Here is a 16,038-nt window from a genome sequence, read left to right on the forward strand (position 1 = left end):
AGTGGCACAGCAGAAACAGGGAGTTACACTGCCCACCTGGAAGCGTGATCACGGGACCTTGTACTGCTGACATATCACAGTTGCATAACACCAACAGTGAAGAAGATGGCTATACTAATTACTGCTATCCTGAGTCATGGGAATACCATAGTGGCTTCATGTGGCAAATTTCCACATTACTCATTACATCTTTGGATAAGAAAATTAGCAAATAATTACAGTCCTCCTTCACACTGACAGCAAACACAAGCCAAAAGATAACACACAATCTTCTGATCCCGTCATATGTTTATTAATTCATGAGAGGACCTTGCACGACTCCTTCATGTTGTCACTTAGTAAATATTTACAAGATGCAGTGATGTGTGTGTCAAGATACTTGGGGAAAGTATATTTAGCTATTTCAGCTGAGCAAGATAAACTCAACACCAGGCACAGACATTGTCAAAAGACCTTTCTTCTGGCAGACCTGGGCATTAACCAGTGCCATAAAATATGTTGAATTCCCATTCCACTTGTAGAAATCTTGTTGACAAACATTCAGCACCAGCTGAGATTTTTCCTTGCTCATAATAGATGTCTAGGATCTGTCCTGCTCAATGGTTCTGTACAAAAATATGAACCTGAGGTTCTTATGTAAAGACGGAGTGGCTCCAGCCACCAAGCCACAGCTGAGCTACCTCCCAAAATATCCTTGCCAAGGACCCTTTAATTTAGACCATAAGCTAGAAAGTAATTTAGTAAAAAAATCTTCTGGTCTCAAAATAAAATGCATTCCCCTTTTCTTTGTGTCCAAATTTTCCAGGGGATACTCTGCCCATGGTTCCTTCTTCTAGCATAAGCTACATCTCTGAGTATCTGAGTTCGTATTTCCAAATCTGGACAGAAAAAGAGGTTTACTGTCTCCTCCCGTGTCATCTTTCTCTCCATCCCCTCTTTCCACCCCACCGTGAGTTATTTCAGAAGCAGCTATAAAGAGAACAAAATACTCGGTCAAGTGGGCTAAAATTGGCCCAAGAGCTGTAATACTCTCTCTCTCATCTCCCCTACTCTTTATAGTTTCCCTTAATAGTAAAACCCAATTTTTTTGTATGCAGTCTTTGTCTTCCTTCATTCACCTGTTCCCCTTTTCATTATTCCTTTCCCCTATAAAAAACCAAATAAATTCAGTCTCCCAAGTTTCAAGTAGGTTTTTTCTAAATGGCTGGGGGGGGGGGGGGGGTTCATTCATTTACTGGTAAATGAATGGTAACCAACAGTTCTATATGGTACAGTGAAGATGCTCAGGGATTCAGGTTTTTCATTAAATCTTATGGTTGGAAGGGGCTACTAAGGCCATTTATTCTTCAGTACAAGAATACCTATCTGCTGTGATCTAGGAATACACAACTAAAGCACTCCCAAAAGATTTCCATCCAACCTCTGTCTAAAGCCCTCCAAAGAAATAAAATCTACACCATCCTCTGAGTATTACACTAATCGGCTTTAAAAAAGAAGAAGAATGCTATTGGTAGATGTTCCCATAGATCGCTGCATTATTATTATTGGAAGCAGGAAATGGATCCAGAAACTCTGACACAAATTCATTGAATACTTCCCTTCACTTTTGCCAGTACATTGTGAGGAGATTATGGAGTCCTGAGCCACTCAGGAAACGGATCCTAGTTGGATTGTTTTTCAGCCAATCAGGAGCTGGCACAGGTTTCTTGAATAGCTGCCAGATGAAATAAAAATGCTGTGTATTTTCAATTGTGTTATGCCAGTACTTTGGAGAGCTTGCTCCGCTGACATCCTCTTTGGCCAATGAGAACAAACCTCTGCATTTGCCTTCTGTCCGTCTCTGCCTGATTTGGTAATCTAGGAAGCTAGACACACCAAGTCCCCAAAGCCATGATTTCAGCGGATCTGAAATTAGTCAACAGTAGCAAAATGATACCACTTTGATGGCCGAAAGCAAGGAGGAACCGAGGAGCCTTCTAATCAAGGTGAAAGAAGAAAGCGCAAAAGCTGGGTTGCAGTTAAACATCAAAAAACCAAGATTATGGCAACAAGACTGATTGATAACTGGCAAATAGAGGGAGAAAATGTGGAGGCAGTGACAGACTTTGTATTTCTAGGTGCAAAGATTACTGCAGATGCAGACTGCAGCCAGGAAATCAGGAGACACTTACTTCTTGGGAGGAGAGCAGTATCCAATCTCGATAACATAGTGAAGAGTAGAGAGATCACACTGGCAACGAAGATCCACATAGTTATAGCAATGGTATTCCCCATAGTAACCTATGGATGTGAGAGCTGGACCATAAGGAAGGCTGAGCGAAGGAAGAGAGATGCTTTTGAATTGTGGTGTTGGAGGAAAATTCTGAGAATGCCTTGGACTATGAGAAGATCCAACCAGTCCATATTTCAGGAAATAAAGCCCGACTGCTCATTGGAGGGAAGGATATTAGAGGCAAAGATGAAGTACTTTGGCCGCATCATGAGAAGAGAGGAAAGCTTAGAGAAGACAATGATGCTGGGGAAAAAGGAAGAGGGGCCGATCAAGGGCAAGATGGATGGATGGTATCCTTGAAGTGACTGGTTTGACTCTGAAGGAGCTGGGAGGGGTGATGGCCAACAGGGAGCTCTGGCATGGGCTGGTCCAGGAGGTCATAAAGAGTAGGAAGCAACTGAATGAATAGACAACAAAGCAAAGTAATATTGGTATATGAAATGTCTCTTTCAGTAGTTTAAGCCAGTTTGGCAGTCACACAGGTTCTTCTGGAACAGGGAATTTTTATTTATGCATGTATTTGAAATATTCAATGAATTACACAATTAATTAATTAATGTTCGCCTTGCCGTAACACCCCCACCCCTTAAGAGCCTTGATTTCCCCAAGGAATTCTGGCTCCCAAAAGGATTTTTCATTCATTCTTCCAATGCTAGCACTGAAGAAAAGTAAAATTTCATCTGACTATTTAAAAAAACCATTTAGGTACTGAGAAAAAGGGGCAGGTAAAGTAGTCAAGATTACCTGTCCGAATGTATCTTTCCCTATAAACCATCAAGGACTTTAAAAACTTCCGGAGAGGCCCTGCTCTCGGTCCCACCACCTTCGCAGTCACACTAAGTGGGGACGAGAGACAGGGCCTTCTCAGTGGTGGCTCCCTGGCTATGGAACTCTCTCCCCAATTAGGTTAGGTCTGACCCCTCCCTCCTGACCTTCTTCAGGAAGAAACTGAAATCCTGGCTTTGTAATCAGGCATTCACAGATTGATTGAACCAGTAAAGACTAAGAGTTATTTGACCACAATGCTTGGATTGAGTTGGATGATGTTTTTAACTCGGGGTACTGTCTTTTATATGTATTTTATAACTTATTTATTATGGATGCTGTTTTTAAAATGTTATTTATTGTGTAGCATTGAAATTTTTCTGTTGTTAGCTGTTCTGAATCCCTCCACGGAGGTAGAGAAGAATGGGATATAAAAGTTCTAAATAAATAAATGAATGAATAAATGTCAACATAGTAAATGTAAGAGTACTAGGTTTGGATGTTTTTCAGTATCTCACAATCTGGAATGCTAGATAGTTTGAGGACCAAAGAAGGCAGAATTCCTATTTGGGAGTAAAGTTCTTCCTTCCTATAGATACACACTTACTTAATCAGACATACACCTCATCCATTGAATAAGGAACGTGCAATATTCATTGAGAAATATGCTGCATTCCCAGGAAGTATGTTCAGCACTGAATCCTACCTTTCCCTGTCTTCCCTCCCTCTTCTAATTGAAGATCCTTGATTTGCACACACCCTCATTCCCCCTCCAGAGGCCAGACCCCTCCCAAAATGTTCCTCCTGCCCTTGTGCTTTCCATCCTTCCAAAGTTAGCCTAAGCCACAGGGGCACATCACTTCTTTGCTCCGGTAACGGCTGTGGAATCTTTGGATTTTAAGGAGTTTGATTCTCTCTCCACACTTTTTTCCCCTCTCCCTTGCTGTATTTCTCTCAACAACACCAGTCTTTTCAAAGATTGTCCCTTTCGGGCACTTAGAAGTGGGATGGAGAGAGGTTTCCTCCCTCCTCCTTTTTCATGTTAAAGTTCTACAAAGCATCCTGCTGGGTTTGGCTTGTTTTCGGTTTGATTTTAACTTTGGAGAGCCAGTTTCTGTTCTGGCTGAAAGTGCCTTGTTGGGACTCGCTTCTTCAGCAATAGCTCACTGCTCTGAGCTGGATTCCTTAAACAGGTAAGAGAACTGGTGGAATTGCAGGGATGAGGTGATACAATACAGCCCAAAGCTGATCATGTTTCTAAATGGATAGATGAGAAAGCAACATAATTGATGTTAACCTGATGAAGCTAAGTGACTTGCTTCAGACCAATGAGCAGAATGTTCTTTGTTCAACTTGTGCTATAGATTTATATTTGAATGATGGAATCCCAGGGGATGCATCTAGTAGTCGTTCTACTATCTCTTTGTGTTGTGTTTTGCGTGTGTTAAAATAGAACACTGACAACCCAGGACACAGTTACTTAGCTAACTGCTATGTGATCCATTTACTTGGGAGTAAATAGCACGTAGGGTTACCCAGAGGTGATACTCCTGTCCTTTTAAGGTTGAGCTGCAGAGGGAGATTCCGCAGGTGTTGCTTTTATGACATCTGAAATGTGCTGCACAGCCATTAAAGATACAGGAAGCTTTCCCCTTATTTCTTCTGCCAACCCTTACAACTAAGGGATAACTATGCAAGAGCCTAATTAGCTAATGCAGAATAAAATTAAATCATATGAACTTCTATATGTGGATGCTGGCTTTGGTAATGCAATTCATTTAGTGAAGCTAAACTGTGAATTAAGTAAAACACAGATTTTTTTCTAACAAAAAAGAGTTGAACAAACACATATTTCTATTCCTAAGTTTCCATTATTATTATTTTCTAAATCAGGTTATACTTAAACCATGGAGTAACTATGGACATCCATAGCTACCATCTAATTATATGTGACCTTCTTTGGTTTCAAAGCCGATATAAGAATAGGATGCTAAAATGGGAAGCTCCAACTCTTCTTGCTGCTACTACAAGTTGGAAGAGTCTTTTCCACTGCAAAGAGGGCTTTTTCAATTGTGGCACCTGAAATGTGGAACTTCTTTCACAAGGGAATTCCTCAGGCCTATGTACTGCAGTTTCAAAAAGTTAGTGGAGCTTGCAGCAACATTTTGCAGCATGGTCTTCTTTGGATTGATGCTACATTTATTGTTTTTCATTCAGGCCCCTTCCATACTGCCTCTATATCCCAGGATCTGATCCCAGATTATTTTCTTATCCCAGATTATCTGGCGGTGGAGACTCATATCCAATTTTAAAGAGATAATTTGGGATCAGTTTCTGAGATATAGGGACAGTGTGGAAGGGCTCTCAGCCAAATCCCCCCTTTTGCCTCTCTACTATATATTTCATTGAGACTTCTGCAAATTTCATAGTTCTTCTCTAGCTTCTTAGATATTATGTTGGTGTCTTTAAGTCAGTTCGATTTATGGTGGCCCTATGAATGACAGACGTTCAAGTCACTCTATCCTCAACAATCTTGCAGACTCAGTTTAAAAGTGCCTTCCTGGATTGATTTTATCAATCTGGAATGCAGATTTTCTCTTTGTGTGCTGCCTTCTATCCTAACAAACATCACTGTTTTTCTAATGAGTCACATGGCCAAAGTATGACAGCCTAAATTTAGTGATTTTGACTTCTAGAGAAAATTCAAGCCTCATTTGTTTAAGAACAATTTATTAATCTTTTTATTAGTTCACAGTATCCACAGAGCCCTTCTCCTGTACCACATCTCAAATGAGTTAATTTTCCTGCTTCACACATGAAAATTTCAGCATACAGATTAAACAGTAATAAGAAGCACTTGCCCTGATCGGCTTCCAAATTGGGAACCAATCAGTTTTTCAATATTCTGTCACAACAGAAGCCTTTTGTTCTGAGTACAGGCTACATATCAGGATAATCAAATGTTGTGGTACATCAATTTCTTTCATTGTGATCTATAACTTTGTATAATTTATACAATCAAAAGCTTTGCTATAGTCTCTAAAGTAAAGCCTATTTTTCTTTTGAAATTCTTAAACCAATATATGTAATATGATCCCTGGTACCTCTTCCTTTCCTGAACCTAGTTTGGACATCTAGCAAAAGCTGTATCTTTGTTGTACAATTTTCAGCACAAGCTTTCTTACGTGAGTAATTAATGCAATGGTCCTGTGATTGCTGCAACCTCTACTCTTCTTTTTGGGCTGGAACATTCTTTTGTTTTTCCATATTTATTGATAGAGATAGCTGACTAAAAGCTATATCAGTAGACTGAAATAGATCTAGTGATTTGCTATATGTTCTTAGTGACTTATTTCTCCCAAGTTCTCTGAATTCAGGATCTATTTTACTTACTAAAATTGAGTTCTGTTTTCATATGATTTATCCACAAGTGAATTTATCTTTTATATAGCTCTTCCATGTACTGTTTCCACTTTTATTTCAACTTAGTCATGTAATTTGTTCCCATGTTCAGCATACAGCATCCCCACTCTTGGTTTACATTTAGATTTCTTCAATCTTGTGGAAGAACCCTTGTGATTTTGTTGTTGTTGTTGTCAATTTCTATTTCCCTGCATTGATCATTACAGTGGTCTTTTTGGCTTCTTTGCTCATTTTGGCTTTTCAATAGATACTTAGCTTCATAATTTTTGGGCTGGACCGGACTCATATGGTTTCTCTCTTCTTCCTGTAAAGTTCAATACCTGTGTAGTGCTCCTGTAATTTTAATACTAGAGATCTTCAGGCAAGATGTTAAGCTCCATCAGGTAGTACAACACCTCCCTCACTTTCCAAACCCCAAATTTCATCCACAGCTATTTTCCTAAAATAGATCTTGGGCCTCATCCTATGAGTAGCAGGAAAGGGGAGGGAAGCAGACAGAACCATCTTAACCCCATTCCCTCCTGTCTTTCCCTGTTCCTTCTAATCTTTCTCTGTCTTCTGGGATGACCAGCCATCCAACATTTTTTCTACAAGGAGGTCCAACTTTCCCCTGCTTTCCCTTGCATTCAGCCATTTGGTAGCAGGTAATGTATATGGAAAACAAAGCCCCCTGGAATCCCACTGGAAGTGCTCTTATCTCATGTGATAATCCCCTTGGGACTCCCATGGAGCTTCATTTCCAAAGCACATGGAAGCCAAGCACTAAAGCCAAGGGGTGAAGTTCCTGTAAGGGGGGAATGGGAAAATGGGCACTTAGGAGCACCTTTCTGTGATTGCCATGTGTCATGTCCATGGTAAAGAGTAGAGTCCGAAACTACTTTATGCTTTTTCTTCCTCCTTTCCACCAGGCATCCAACAGCCATGTTGGGAGAAGCAATAAACTTAATTCTAGGTCAGATTCCTCTGTGTCTGCATGTTAGAAAATATGCACTAAAAATTCCATTTCAACTCCTGGTGCTAACACTTTGGGGCAGACATTTCTGTGCTACATGTTAGAGCTAGCCTTCAATGCAAGACAGCCAACAATATCTCTGAATATTTTGTGGCCTTTCCTTCAGTGTATATTTGAAAACTCAAGAGGTATGTCTTGTGGAATGTTTTTTAGACAAGCCTTTTTTTAAAAAAAAAAGTGGTCTTGTAATATTTTCCCTTGAGGCTCTTGTTTTAATCACAATTTTAATCACGCTGAAACTCTCCCTTCTTATATGTCACATGTTTAAAGAGGCAAAACGTATTTAGAATGGAAACCCCCAGAACTGTCAAAATAAATCATACTAGCAATTTTCTGTCATTCTTGTGAGCTGGGGTATTTCTGCATGCTGTCACTCAAAGCTCTGTGTACAATGCCTGGGAGGGTTGTCAAATGCTTCAACATATATCAAACATTTTCTTCTGGTCTTGATTATGAGTTGGAAAGATACGGCTTTGAGCAATGGTGGAAAAACATGTTTTTTAAGACCCAATGATGTCATGGGTTTTTGGTGTGCATAAAGCAGCATTATCTATGAAGGTGTGAATTTTACAGGAATAAGTTCTTAATTACAGCATTTTCTACACAGAAAAAAAATACATTTTGGAAATATTTTCTACATAGAAAATGCTGTTTCCTGTGCAAAAAAATATTTTTTTGCTTCCACACATCACATGCAAAATTTGTGCAAAATAGGTCAATTGCAAATAGTGAAACTGCAAAGTTTTCAAGGTTTTCATCCAGTGAAAAGAAAGCTACCACAATGTACTTATTGCCTCTCCAAAGAACAAAATAAATGGGAATTCCATCCCTAATACCTCTTTTACCTCCATAACAACCTTTGCCATCTTAACAACATACTAATATTGCTTGATCACTTGCATTCTGGTTTTCCTCTGTGAAATTTTAGTCGGTGTATTATTTCAAGCACATGGGGACTCTGCAGATAAAAAATCCTCTTCTAAGATGCGATGGCAGATGTTATTATGCTGTCCACTGCTAGGATTTATGGTGAGGAGACACCTTCATTCCCTCAGTGGCTTTGTCATCTTAGGAGAAAGAGTATAATAGTATCTTACAGTACACACGGGACTGGAGACACTGGAGTCAACCCAAGGAATCGGGGAACCTACACTGGAAATTGACACACCAACTCTGTAGCATTTGATCTAAATTGGTTTCCAGAAGACAAATAAACAGAGCTAACAAATAGCCCTTCTTAGCTTTTTTTAAAGAACTGTATTTAGATTGCTTATTCAAAGATAACATCTAAACTGTTCATTACTCATGAAAAAAAGACTTATTTTTATTTGATCTTTATTGCAGATATCTATTAGTTGGTTAGCTAGCTAGCTGGGATATCAGTTTGGTTATGATGCTATGGAAAGACAAAAAACCATCATCTGCACTGTTGAGGTACCGCAACATAATCCCAATCCAAATTACGGGGATGGGAAACTACTGAATTGGGCATTCAAATACTTTAGATTTACAGTCCTAGTAACTTCACCGTGACTATGGGAGTTGGAGGTTCCAATCACTGGGAGGTCAAAGTTCTTCTTGTCTTTCAGGTGCTACAATGTTGGGAACCCCTGGTCCAGAATTTGTTGGCTTCCATCTTTCATCGGACAAAGTCAACATCACTAATGGAAGGGAAAGATGGGGATTCAATTCCAATAACATCTAAAGGGCCATTAAGTCCTCCTGTTTAGTTTAAAATGTGGCATGTCCCCAAGGATGTATCAGTGGATGTGTGACTCATAGGAAAACAGATTATTCTTGGTATGACTGATCAGACTTGCTAAAGACACACCCTTGTCTTCATCTTATAAAATATGGACAAATTAAATTACCGGAATTAGGATAAAATGCAATGTGGACACTTGTTACAGTTGGATCTCATGTTTCATAACATTTCTAATGCTTGATTTAGTAATTTCCCTTTTTGGCCTGCCTTAATGTTTAATTGCACAACCTCCTGCAGAGTAATTCCAAGAGCTGTTTTTATTATTTTTTGCAGTGTCTTCCCAAGTATGTGAATAAGCACATTTTCTGTCTGGTTAATGAAATCAGCACTATCACTTGGACCTAAAACATCACTTTCTGTGAGCTTTCAGTGTATCCAGATTCATAATGCAGTGATACAGAACTAACTTTGTCTTCCTCCTTCATAGGATGAGATGCCAAAAAAAAATTACTAAAATTCCTGTGGAATTTTCCTCCTGAAATTTTGATATGCATCCAAACTATAATCTGTTACTATAAGCAATAAAAAATAAAATGATAATGACTTTTCAGTTATGTAATTGTCTCACTTTTAGCTGGTAGTCTCTGCAAAAACAATGGCTCTAGGATTACTAGAATGACATGATTTGGGATCATAAATCAGGGTAACATAATTTCCCATATGTATAGTTATATCATTGTAACAAGGCTTATGTGTCAAAAGACAACTTTGAGGAACCATTAGGCCTGGGTAACAACGGAAAAATTTGTTTCTAAAATCGATTTGTATTTGGGGGGGGGGTTGTTTCGATATTTAAAATAATTACAAAATTTTCCTTTTAAAAAGTTCGATATTTACGAAATTTCGTAAATGGTAAAAAATTAACGAATCGATTTCCGAAACAATAACGAATCGATTCGTTAATGGCGGACGCGACCGCAAAATACGCTAAAAAACCTCCAAAACCTTCTGAAGCTTCCCTCTCCCTCTGTTGTTGACTGTTGGTGTGATATTATAATTTTTTTTCACTAATTAAACCATAAAACTGGCCCAGACATGCGGAAATAATAACGAAACGACCTCAAAACAATAACGAAACAAATACAATATCGAAATACGAAGCATTTACAAAACGTTTTTGAAAATTCGTTTTTTTTAAATAATTGCTCCAGAATGGTTCGTTATCGTTTTGTAATTGAAAAAATTAACGAATTATTAACGAATTACGAATTAACGAAACGAAACCGCCCAGCCCTAGGAACCATACATTACTGAAGGACTAAAACTGGACTTCCATCAGCTTTGAATGCCAATGGACATACACAATATGCTTTCATGTGCAACTCTACTTCCAGACATTACACGACACTTAGAAATGGCCTACCAATTCTGGAAGGAAGCTTATGCATAATATACCAACAGGATTCTAGACATGCAGTGTTAAATACATGCACAAAATCCAAAGTATTATGGTAGGAAAACTATTCTTATGTCAGTTTCAGACATTGTGTTTTTGTCACTGTAGTCTCTACTCACACTAAGTGATAACTAGAGATACACAGCAGATTGACTCCATCTGTTTTTTTAAAAATGGTTTTAACTCTTCTGCAGCTCTCAGACACATGGACACTATTTGTAATCATAATTCCATATGTTTCTACAATTCTGTCGTATTCCAGGAAAAACAGATAAAATGCTTTCAACACAATACAAATTCATGAAAAATGTGCAAACTTTTTCAACTCATTTCTAAAATGCACACGGTTTAATGCTAGATGTATACTGTATGTTGTCTGATTTGATAAGGCCAATTGGCTGATCAATAAAAATTGTTTCACACAGTTTAATCCACAGACACAGACCTGGTGGATTTACCAATCTCTTCTATCAACAGCCATTGTAGGGAAAAATAAAAGTGCCTAAAGAATTGAATATTTGGGGGAAAATAAAAAAGGTCCCTCGAAACCTACAGAGATACTTTTGAATGTCATAGTTCCTATTTAAAGCAGAAGTGACAGCTAATACAAGGATGGTGATGAGAATGAGCTGCATCTGACCTATCACATCTCTTTGGTGCTTTGCGCTCAACTGCATGCCATTCAGCAGTCATCCCTGCCAATAATAAAACTAGATATGAAATTTTGCAAAGCCAATCCAGGTAACCTTTCCTGGGGCATTGAATGGGACATTAATTGGAGGGCTCATATGAATCCATTGCCAAAAGAAAAACAAGCTCGGTCCATATTTTCTATTGTAACCCTTCAGATAATTAAATATGTGAAACCATCTTTTCATATCTGGTTTTATTATTGGCAGGGATGACTGCAACCAGGGGACCCTTTTACTTGGTAATAGCTATCAAATGCATTAGCAGCACAAAATGTGTGAAATACATCACTAATATTCCTGTCTCAAGGCTAAGTTTGCTTGGATTAGAGTATTAGAGAAGTGTGGGTATAGACAAAATTTGTAGATACAAAAGTTGCCTTGACATATTTGCATATTTTCTATTTCTCATTTTTCCAGTTTTCCATTTATTTAATCTGGTATCTGTAGCAGTTTGGGATAATTTCTATACAAAAAGTGTGTATAAAATTTCTGAAGGTTTTCTGAAAGCATGATAAAGGTATAACTAATAGAAGGAGGCTGAATTTCAGGGACAATGCCTTTAGTCTTCTCTTGAATTCAAGGTTCATTGGAGGCTGTCATATTTTGGGCATATCTTGAGAAGACAGGACTCACTAGAAAGGACAATAATGCTGGGCAAGGTGAAGGGTGGTAAGACAATAGCAAGCCTGCTTTCCTGATGAGTTGACTCAATCAAACAGGGCGGTTGGGGACAAAGTGAATTGGAAATCTCTCATTCATAGGATTGCCACAAGCAAGGTTGGTGTGAAGGCAGTTAACAACAACAGCGATTTGTAACCCATATTTCAACTGCAAGGGTCGTTAGGACCACTTACAAATAATTAGTTTGTCAATGGCTTGGAAATGGATTATGGATGTATGATATGGCACAGAAGAAAGAGAGGCTGGTAAAGTGGTAACTACTTTCAGCTGGTATTTTTTGTGTCTTCTCTCCTTTATACTAAAAGGCCAAAGCAATGGTAGTTGGAACATGGAATGAAGGGTTCTCATTAGTCACTGGGGACAATTATGATGGATTGTTGTAGGCTTTTTGGTTCTAGAAGCATTTTCTCCTGATGTTTCTCCTGTATCTATGGCAGGCATCTTCAGAGGTTGTGACCTCACAACCTGTGAGGATGCCTGCCTTATAGCCCGAACACCTACAACAACCCAGTGATTCCAGCCACGAAAGCCTTAGATAATACAATTATGATGGAGTTGCCCTTGGGTGCTTTTCTCTTCCAAACCGGCCACGGCAGTGACAATTGGAGTATGGGGCTTTCACCAGCTTTTGTGTCCTAGGATGATGGGTTATGCTTGACTGATCTTCACTTCTCAATAGGATACAGCAGTACGATTAGGAACGTCTCAACAGCACTTGTCCCTGTTAAATGTGGCCAGTGAAAATGGGCAAGAATGTATTTAATTTCTTTTGCAACAAGAATTGATTAAACAGTCTGAAAGATTTGAAAAACCCTGGCATATTCTGCCATCGCTAGTTTCCATTCAGCACCTTTTTTGCTCAGGATATTTTGCATACATTTACACATTGTTTCTTGCCAAAGTTGGTGGTCAATTGCCCTTTTAGCCCAGATTTTTATTTCTAAAAGTCTCCAGCACCTGAAACCATACAGTGAACACAAGTGAACAACAGTGTAATGACAGACTATTATGCTTCCTGCCTTTCTATGCCAAGTGAAGAACTGCCTCACAGACCACATAATAACACATGCCAGACCACTTAATGACAGATGTTAGAGAAAAGACCACCGTACCAAAATAGACTTATGTGAATTGGATTATTTCTGTGTGAAATGAAATATTTCATGCTAAACTTCAGGCTTTTAGGGAGGTCCTTGATAGATTCAGGTTCTATAGCTAAAGTTGGCACCAAATGGCCAGCGGTATTATATAGCATGTGATGTGCAATGCTTGGAGTCTTTTGCCTCTTTACATTGCCACCCTGGCATCTTTTTCGTTGCTGAGTTCAAGTACTCATTTAGAGTTAAAACCTGAATTGTACATTTCTATGTTGGAAAATGCATTGTAAAACTATAGGGAGTAGGGCTGGGCGGTTTCGTTTTGTTAATTCGTAATTCGTTAAAAATTCTTTTTTTTTAATAATGAAGCGATAACGAACCATTCTGGAGCAACTTAAAAACGAAACGAATTTTTAAATTTGTTTGTTTCGTAATTGTTTCGGATTCGTTATGTATTCGTTTCGTTATCGTTTTGAAGTTGTTTCATTATTATTTCCACATGTCTGGGGCAAGTTTTATAGTTGTTTTTTGTTTAGTGAAAAAAAAATTACAATATCACACCAACAGTCAACAACAGAGGGAGAGGGAAGGTTCAGAAGTTCCCCCTGTCCCATTTGGAGGTTTTTTAGCGTATTTTGCGGTCGCGTCCGCCATTAACGAATCGATTCGTTATTGTTTCAAAATCGATTAGTTATTGTTTCGTAATTTTTTTAACATTTACGAAATTTCATAAATATTGAACTTTTTAAAAGAAAAAATTCGGAATTCTTTTTAAAATTGAAACGCAAAAACCCCCAAAAAACGAATAGATTTTAGAAACAAATTTTTCCGTTGTTACCCAGGCCTAATAGGGAGTGCTATCTTAACACATGAGAACACTGGGCTGCTTGTTAATCTGCGCACAGGCCAGAATTTAACACTATCATCCACCTCAACATTCAAATATCCTGCTAACTCAGTAAAAGGAGAAAAATCATGACCTAAAGCAGATGGCTGGCATGTCTGTATTCATAAGACAATTTTTTTTACTGTATTATTGTTTACAGTGATAAGGAAACAGAATATTGTAAGCGATTGGTGGAAAGCAGTTAAGAACTGGGGACAATTGCTGACAGTGAGCATTTCCATTATACTGGTCAGCACACATTTTTGTGCCTCAAATGTTTGCCCTGTTTCTGTGTATATGTGACCTGCTGATTTCAACAATGACATTGGTTTTTCCCTACCAGAACATATGCCATATATCAGTCATATCTACTTGCTCATAGAAAACCATGATAACCATATCTAAGAAACTACAGCTGGTGCAGTCTATCCAATGCAATTTTCTGAATTAGTGCCCCAAATAAACCCAGACAGAAGCCTAAAAATCACCAAGAAAAAAATGTTGGACTGTGTTATCGAAAGCCTCTACTGCTTAAGTTCTAAGAATGACAGTTGTGTGGTGGTGGGGATGGTGGTGGGGGTTAGAGAAAGTAAAATCAGAAAAAACAAACTGTAGACTTATTGTGTGCTAGTGAAAACTGCAGAGGAGAAAGAAAATATGAACACTGATTTTGTTAGATGTGCCAATAAATATAAATTTATTTTAATTATAGTCTAGATTTTGATTCCTGTGTGTGGTTGTGTTATTTTACCTACTTGGATGATTCCTTGTTGTCCAAGTATGAAGGCCATCCAAATGTAGTGGATATGTAGGTGACTGTAGAGCACTCTTCTTGATCTGCATACTCTTCCACAGTGAGGGGGTCAGTTTCCAGGTGGAAGGGTTGACTTGATGCACCTTCCTCTTGGCCCGTTTCTCCCTTTTGTCCTCCATTTGTGCCTCTTCAAATTCTGCAGCACTGCTGGTCACAGGCTTCCCAGTTCGTGGTGTCTATGCCACCGTTTTTAAAATTAGCTTTAAGTCCACACTGATGGGTGCATAGGCAGAGCCCCTTGCACTGCTCTGCCCAGAAACCTAGAATGCTGTTAAGACAGCCTGGATTATATGGAGATATGAAATACAGCAGAGACGAGGTGTGAATTGATGATTTGAAGGAAATAAAGATCAAGGATCTGAGGTGGAATGTCATGACATATGTTTAAGCCAAAATGTATGGGTGTATAGTGCAAGATATTTTTAAACTATGCTTTTAAAAGGGCGGGGTTTACTTTTTCTTAATTACACTTACATACACACCAATTTTACTTAACGTTTCCTGCATCCAAATTGCCCCTTCTGTCATTCCAAATTGCATATCACTCTGCCGAGCAACATGACTTCCACTGGAGGCAAGCCAATATCTTTTGGTACAACAGAGGGGGGAAATATCCACTGTCATCTGAAAAATCTGTGTAGTAGAATAGTGGACAGTATTGCAAACAGGAATGGGAAACCTGGGTTGAAATCCCTACTCACTTCAGAAGTTCACTCATTGGGCACCATCAGCAAAAGGTGGACAACTATGGAGAGAGTCAGGGTGAATTTTGTGGTTTGCTTGAAATGACTCCAGGTGACGTTGGATTACTACTAGTTTCTCTTTTGGCTAATTTGCTTCCCCTTTTTGTTTTGCTTTTTGATTATTTTTAAGAAACTAAGTTATATGGAAGGTTGTAGAGAATAACAAAACAGGTGTTTTTTTCAGTGGTTTTGATCTATTTTGGGTATGTTGTTTGCAAAAAAATTAAAAATTCCCTAAAATTTCATGGATGAGTGAAACATTCTGGAACTTAATAGGCGAACAGCAGTGAATGTGTACTATAATTGTAGCAAGTTTCATGCCAATAGCTATAACTATGAGGGAGAAAGGCACCCCTGAATCTTCCTCTTTGGCACAATTAATTACTTAACGAAAAGTAATGGAAAAGAAGTTAAATGATTATGGTTATAATAGTTTCAATTTCGTAAACACTTTAGAAACAATTTTCCCCACCCCCTAATTTTGTAATGTGC

General features: G+C 38.5%; 1 protein-coding gene across 2 annotated transcripts in view; it reads left to right on the forward strand.

Annotated features, from left to right (window-relative positions):
• Positions 1-3,823: 3,823 nt before the first annotated feature.
• Positions 3,824-16,038, forward strand: part of COL22A1 (collagen type XXII alpha 1 chain) — a 199,967-nt gene continuing 187,752 nt past the window's right edge. For both annotated transcript variants that reach the window (XM_067467272.1, XM_060775911.2), the window contains exon 1: positions 3,824-4,230. The gene's annotated coding sequence lies outside the window, so the exon portion shown is untranslated. The remainder of the gene's footprint in view (positions 4,231-16,038) is intronic.

Source organism: Anolis sagrei, chromosome 4 (assembly GCF_037176765.1).
Source record: "Anolis sagrei isolate rAnoSag1 chromosome 4, rAnoSag1.mat, whole genome shotgun sequence".
NCBI classification, from domain to species: Eukaryota; Metazoa; Chordata; class Lepidosauria; order Squamata; family Dactyloidae; genus Anolis; species Anolis sagrei.